Source organism: Elgaria multicarinata, chromosome 18 (assembly GCF_023053635.1).
Source record: "Elgaria multicarinata webbii isolate HBS135686 ecotype San Diego chromosome 18, rElgMul1.1.pri, whole genome shotgun sequence".
In the NCBI taxonomy this organism is placed as follows: domain Eukaryota; kingdom Metazoa; phylum Chordata; class Lepidosauria; order Squamata; family Anguidae; genus Elgaria; species Elgaria multicarinata.
The window spans coordinates 5,980,852-5,988,403 of NC_086188.1; positions in this window are offsets into that span (position 1 = coordinate 5,980,852).

Consider the following 7,552-nt stretch of genomic DNA (forward strand, 5'->3'; position numbering starts at 1 on the left):
AAGAATTCTTCTTGTGCCCAGATTGGAATCTGTGATGGGAATAATAATAATAATAATAATATCTCTTGGACTACAGAAGGGATGGGAAATATGTGCCCCTCCAGATACTACTGGACTACAACTCCCCTGATCCTTCATCATTACCTATGCTGGTTGGGGCTGATGAGAGTTGTTGGCCAAAACATCTGGAGGTCCACAAGTTGCCCACCTCTGGATTAGAGACCTGAATTATGAGTTGTTTCAGCTTGTATGCCAAGCTAAAGACTAATGAACTTCACTGACACCTCTGTTTGTAATCTTCCCTTACCATCCAAGACCTCTGCATATGGGGATCTCATTTGATCACAACAACACAACAGTGAGAGAGGTTAGGCTAAGGGTTTGTGACCTGCCAGGTCCATCCAATGAGCTAAATTGCATCTCCGTAGAAACACGAATAGAGCTGACACCAAAATGTCTCCTAGAGCGATGGTCTTCAAGAGATGGGTCATGGCAAAACTGTTGTTGCCATGTTGGGCATGGAGAAAGTTGTGAAAGTAGGTCCCATGTTGCAGGTTGGGAATCCAAGGTGGATCTTGGGTCTGGACCAGTTGAAGAACAAAGGGAGAGGAGAGTAAGAAATCATCATCATCATCATCATGGTCCTAAAGCAAAGGTTGAATCTAATAGACATGAATTTCAAGGGAAGCCAGATGTTTCATCAGGTGGGTTTCATGCGTACATAGGACAACATGTTTTTCGTGAAGCTTGTAAATTTGATGTGGTTCTCATTTCTCAACATTTCTCATTTCATGGAGCTTGTGAGTTTGATGTGGTTCTCATCTTTTCTAATTCTCCTTGTGTACAAGTAGCAACGCTGGCTAATTTATTTGAGGATGTTACAGAAGATCATGAGCCTGCGTGCTCGAACTCCCTTAAGTAAAATATATAAAGCTCAGCTTTCTCTGAAATTTAGAGACCCAAATCAATAATGGTCATGAAATCATCAAATTTAATCTCAAGCCCTGTGAAACCAAGTTATCGTTTTTCTTGTGATAAAACTAATTCTGCACAGTGATAAAACTGCTATACGCTTGGCTCATAAACCAATGAAATAAACTTTCTCCATTCACTGTTCAAGATCCTTGCAATTTTGATTTCTCCTATGCACGTTAGGGAGAAGGTTCCAATGGGTGGCAGTAAAAATGCTACAAATAAATAAATAAATAAATATTATGATCATTATTTTCATTTCTGTACCGTCCAATAGCTGAAGCTCTCTGGGTGGTCCACAACAATTCTCAAATAAACAAAGAAAACATCATGAGAAATTAAAAGTATGCAACATTTAAAACAATTTAAAGAGCAAAAAATAAATCCAAGACAATTTCAGTAGAACAGTAGACATGTTCAGACAGCTGGCGTCGATGTCCCATAATTGAACAAATGACATGATGTTTGAGGAATTTGATCACAAAATAAATATCCTTTGGATTTCATGCTTGTCCAAATTTAGAATGCAATTCTTGGCTCAAAAAACAAAAACAAAACCCTAACAAAACACATTTTAAATCTATATACTTTAGGATAAATATATTTAGGTGGCAGATGCTGTAAGAAGATACGGGCATTTTTTAAATGTATAGGGCAGTATCTGATGCCGTGAACACACTAGCAGTGAAACAGAAGCTAGCAGGTCCCAAAACAACTGGAAATGAGCAGATGTTCTCATTTCTGGAATGGGGTAGGTTGCTCAGCTGCCCATTTCTGGAACTAACAGAAACACTCCTTACCAGGGTTACTTTAGGAAGGACTAGTTCTTGTTGGGCTAGCAGGGGTCCCACTGGCATGACAAGATGGGACAGAATTATGAATGAACACATGCAGAAGTAGTGGCATCCTGATCTATCCATCCCTGGGTAGAACATAGATGATCAGAGGTGTCAGGAGAGGGCTTGTTCCATGTTTCCTGGAAGAATTTGCTTGGGCAATACAGAATTTATTTATTTATTTATTACAGTTATATACCGCCCCCATAGCCAGAGCTCTCTGGGCAGTTTACAGAAATTCTGAAATTGAGTTAAAAACAAGTATACAAAATTTAAAATTTTAAAACACAGAACATACACACATAAAGAATTAAAAACCGTTAAAAAAATAAACATGTGGGTGATTAAGATGTGCTGCCATATGCCTGGGCAAAGGAGAAAGTCTTAATCTGGCGCCGGAAAGATAGCAGCATTGGCGCCAGGCGAGCCTCGTCAGGGAGATCATTCCATAGTCTGGGGGCCACCACCGAAAAGGCCCTGTCCCTCATTGCCACTCTCCGAGCCTCTCTCGGAGTAGGCACCTGGAGGAGGAGCTTAGATGTTGAACGGAGTGACCGGGTATATTCATGTCAGGAGAGGCGTTCCATCAGGTGTTGTGGTCCCAAGCTGTGTAAGGCTTTATAGGTCAAAACCAGCACCTTGAATTGGGCTAGAATGCTTAGGCAAGTCACCTCACTTCCAGGACTGGGATGATAATAAGGCTGCTCTCCCTACAGGGTGGTTGTAGACCTTGTGACAAGATCACGGACTAGAACAGACTTGAAGATTTGAAAGAAATATTAATGCGGAGTGTCCCTTTAACAGTAGTAGTCACCCTTACCAAAATTACTGCTAAGCATTCATTCCACCAGCATTCATAATAAGAGCCATGCTGGATCAGACCAAGGGTCCATCGAGTCCAGGAGGGGATCTACACTAGTCAAGTTAGAACGTGTCTTACTGTTTTTAAGTGTGTGTTTGGTAGTATTTCGCCACATGACGTATAGTTTGTGACGTTTTATTGTTGTCTGTTTTCCGGTTTTTATTTTGAACTTCTCTGAAAGAAGTCATTCTATTTGGTATGATGTGGCCAATTTCATCGTATTAAATGGGTTTTCTGTAGTTCTTAATTAGCCAATCGCATTCCTGGGGGGCATGTTTATGTAATTTCTGCGCCCAAAGTTGGAGCAGTTTTTTTTCTTTCAAGCCTCTTTTTTGCAGCCACTTCCAGTTTCACTTTTGGGAGGCTGCTGGCTGGTGGAGGATTGTCTCGGAGAGAAGAGGACGTGGGAGGGGAAATTACAAACGGATTTCTTTTCTTAGTGTGGCCAAAAGGAATGCATTCCCACGGAAAGAGAAAAGTAAGTAAATGCTTTAAAAACTGCTACGTTTTAAATCGTTCAAAAACGAAACGTTCAATGACTGTAAAAACAACATTTCACATACTAGTGTAGATCCCTTCCAGTATTCTGTTCATACAGCTGCACATGGGAAACTCTAAGCAGGACATTAATGCAATACCACCCCTCCTGCTCATGTTCCCCAGCAATTGGCACGCAAAGGTATACTGCCTCTGATACTGCAGGTAGCACACAGCCATCAGGACTAGCAGCCATGGAAGGCTTTCTCCTCCAGTCATTTGTCTAACCCCCTCCTTTAAAGCCATCCAAATTGGCGGCCATCACTACATCTTGTGGTAGCGAATTCCATAGTTTAACTCTCCACTGTGTGAAGACATCCTTCCTTTTATCTGCCCAGAATCTCCCACCAATCATGGGATGAGCCCCGGGTTCTAGAATTTTGAGTGAGTGAGAAAAATGTCTCCCTATCCACATCCTCCACGCCATGCATAATTTTATCCCCCCCCACCCCTTTTTCCTTCTGTGTCATGTCTTTTTAAATTGCTAGCTTGCAGGCCAGGACCATCATTTATATAGACCTATAAAGCCCTATATGGTTCGGGTCCAGGTTATTTGAAAGAACGTATTCTCCCTTATGAGCCTGCCTGTGCTTTGAGATCTTCTGGAGAAGCCCTTCTTTCAGTCCCACCATCTTCACAGGCACGCTTGGTGGGAACATGGGAGAGGGCCTTCTCGGTGGCTGCTCCGGTGCTCTGGAACTCTCTAGGCTGGCTCCCTCCTTGATGGGCTTTCGGAAGCAGGCTAAAACTTTTTTGTTGCAGCAGGACTTTGGAGAATAATCTGGCCCTCCATCTATGTTAATGTCTTATAATTTTGTTGTGTATTTTAAATGTTTATGGTTTTGTTCCTCCCCCCATGTATATTTTAAACTTTGTAAGGCCACCTTGAGGCCCAGCATTGGGCAAAAGGCGGGGTACAAATCATCATCATTATCATCATCATCATCATCATCATCATCATCATCTCGTTTTTCTGACCGCACAGCAGCCACGTCCAGAGCCTTTCTGGCTGAGGAACTTGATAAAAAAAAAACTACTACTACTACTAATAAATACATAATAAATTGGTAGCAAGAAGAGAAGCTTCTGTGCCTTTGATCCCATTAGTAACAGGCCAACAAATAATCAAAACACAACTGTTGTAGGAAACAGGAAGTTCTGCCCACGACAATAACACATCTTTGGAATGCAGGGTGAGTCAGGGAAACAGAACAGGAACATGTACCAGAGGAACATGAGACATGTCTTAGCTGAGTTACAAGATGGACAAAGCCTCCTCCCACGACATTCCTCCCTGCCTGGGCACCGCTGCTGTTTCTGCCTGTTTGGTGCCCAGAGTTGTTTGCTTTATTTATTTTTTTGTAACCAGCTTCATCTCTGACTTTCTTCCTGTGTAATATGGGGGAATAGAATTACTAGGTTGGAAATAATAATACAGCTGAGAGAGATGATGTAGCCTAGCGCAGATGAGCTGAGCTCTGAATCAGACCCCGCCCCCTTTGAGACCTCACCTTTGCCATACTCACTGGGCAGGTCTAGATGGTGCAATATTCCGGGGATCGTCCCGGGATCGTCCCTGTGCATCCACATGATGCACAGGGCATCCCGGGAGCAGGGAGGGACAATGCCTCCCTTGGCCCGGGATATCGCCCTACCCTTTCATTCTGATTTTTTCCCATGGCCTTGCGATGATCCAAGGACCACAGGACTTGTGGTCCGCCATCATAGTTTTGTCCCAGCTACTCATGAATAAATGCAAGAGCCGGGCACGGAGCTCCCCAGGAGGTCTGTGTCCATTGGGGGTGGGGTGGGGGAATCATGAGTTTTTTTAAATAGATATTTATTATTATTATTATTATTATTATTATTATTATTATTATTATTAATATATTTCTTACCCACCTCTCCGATTGGATCGAGGCGGGGAACAAGAAGCATAAAATACACAAAATACTGATTAAAAATATAGCATTGTTAAAAACATCCTAACAACATCCTAAGAACATATTAAAAGTATCCTAAAATTCTACTGGAAGTTTCGTTTGAACATTTGTGCACTCATTTTCCTTTTTTAAAAAAAAAATCCAAATTTTTTTTGGTGACGTCCAAAAAAATCCCTCCCGGGACGTCATGCGCTGTGTGTAGATGAGGGGGACGATCTCGCAATCATAAAATCGCAAGATCATCCCCCTCCACCCCCCTCGTCTAGCCACACTCACTGATTCACTAGGGGGGGAGCAATCCTATGTCCCCTTGCCAGTGGGTAGGGGGTCAACCTGTGCACCTCCCTTCCCCGCGCATCCTGTGTGGGGTGAACAGAGACGGCTGCTTCTCCATGCTCATAAAACTGAATGCAGAGAGGGGGAAACGGGGGCCTGCCCAGGGGTGTGGACAGGAGGGGAAGGAACAGCTTCCTATGAGATGCTCAGCCTCCCTCCTCCCACTCTGGGTAGATGATAAAAATCAAGCATGTAGCAACAACTGCAGGGTGGACAGAGCATGGAGGAGAGGAACCTCTCTGTCCCCTGTAATGGATACTGGTAAGCCCCCAAGTCCAGGGCTTATGAGCAGCTGGAGTGCAATCCTATGGGCTTCACCTGAAGGGGCTTCAAGGAAAGCCATGTTCTGTAACAGGCTCTCCATGTGCAATATGAGAGTAAGTATGCTTGCCTACTGTGCAAGCTGGTTGTTAGGATTAAATGAAATAATTATGCTATTTGGCTGAGAGCTTTGGCTATAGGGTGACATATAAGAACAGAAGGAGGATGAAGATGAAGAGGAGGGTTATTTCATTTCTATACAACCCAATAGCCAAAGCTCTCTGGGCAGTTCACAACAACTCACAATATCAATACACCGCTATCACGTCTCCCCTTACTCACCTCTTTTCTAAGCTAAACATAGAATCATAGAATCATAGAATAGCAGAGTTGGAAGGCCATCGAGTCCAACCCCCTGCTCAGTGCAGGAATCCACCCTAAAACATCCCCGACAGATGCTTGTCCAGCTGCCTCTTGAAGGCCTCTAGTGTGGGAGAGCCCACAACCTCCCTAGACAACTGATTCCACCGTCGCACTGCTCTAACAGTCAGGAAGTTTTTCCTGATGTCCAGCTGGAATCTGGCTTCCTTTAACTTGAGCCCGTTATTCCGTGTCCTGCATGCTGGGAGGATCGAGAAGAGATCCAGGCTCTCCTCTGTGTGACAACCTTTTAAGTATTTGAAGAGTGCTCTCATGTCTGCATGACAAAATACATTCTCTCTCTTCACTTCCAAGCATCAGAGGTGTCAACAGCAGACTTAGGACACCGGGATACTCAATGCACACACGTCCAAGTCACATAGCGAGGGCCTTACCAGGTTGGAGGAGGAGTTGGGCCACACTTCAGCCCCACCCCTAAAGCATTGTGCACCATGATGTCTCCACCTTGAGCACAGTTAGTTGCAAGTGGTGGCTGGCTGGCTTGCAGGGACTCCAGATCATTCTGAGGTGGACATTCACAGTGTCAAAACATTTAAATCCATTATCAGGGGGAGCGGTGTCATTATCTTCTGGAATCGAGTCAGAAACCCTGGGAAATGAGAGCGAACACGTCTGCCTCCCCAAGAACAACGTTGTTGCTCAGTGGCTCAAGACAGATCAGGTTGTTTTGTTCGGGGCTCGTTCATCTAAAGGCGAGCAAAAGGAACCTTCTCCATTGCACCTGCTTGGCAAGTGCTGTCACAGGCAAGCTGGGCACCCTTAATTGTCCACAGAAACAGCAGGTGCTGGGAAAGTTGCAATTATGAAATTTATGAAATTATACCCTTCGCTTGGTTTATGTCAGCCTCCTGCTTGAAATCCAGGGCGCTGTTGGATGCTGCCTGCACCCAATGGAAGTGCTTGTTTCTTGTTTGCTGGCAGTTTTTAAAAAGTTAGGAAATGGGAGAATTCAAGTTATGTATACTCCCATAGGGTGAGAAATATATTCCCTGCCCATGTGTGTGTGTGTGTGTGTGTGTGTGTGTGTGTGTTTGTAAGAACATAAGAAGAGCCCTGCTGGATCAGACCAAGGGTCCATCTAGTCCAGCACTCTGTTCACACGGTGGCCAACCAGCCACCGGCCAGGGATGAACAAGCAGGACATGGTGCAACAGCACCCTCCCACCCATGTTCCCCAGCACTGGTGCACACAGGCTTATTGCCTCGAATACTGGAGATAGCACCCAACCGTCAGGGCTAGTAGCCATGGATAGCCTTCTCCTCCAGGCATTTATCCAACCCCCTTTTAAAGCCATCCAGATTGGTGGCCATCACCACATCCTGTGGTAGTGAGTTCCATAACTTAACTATGCATTGTGTGAAGA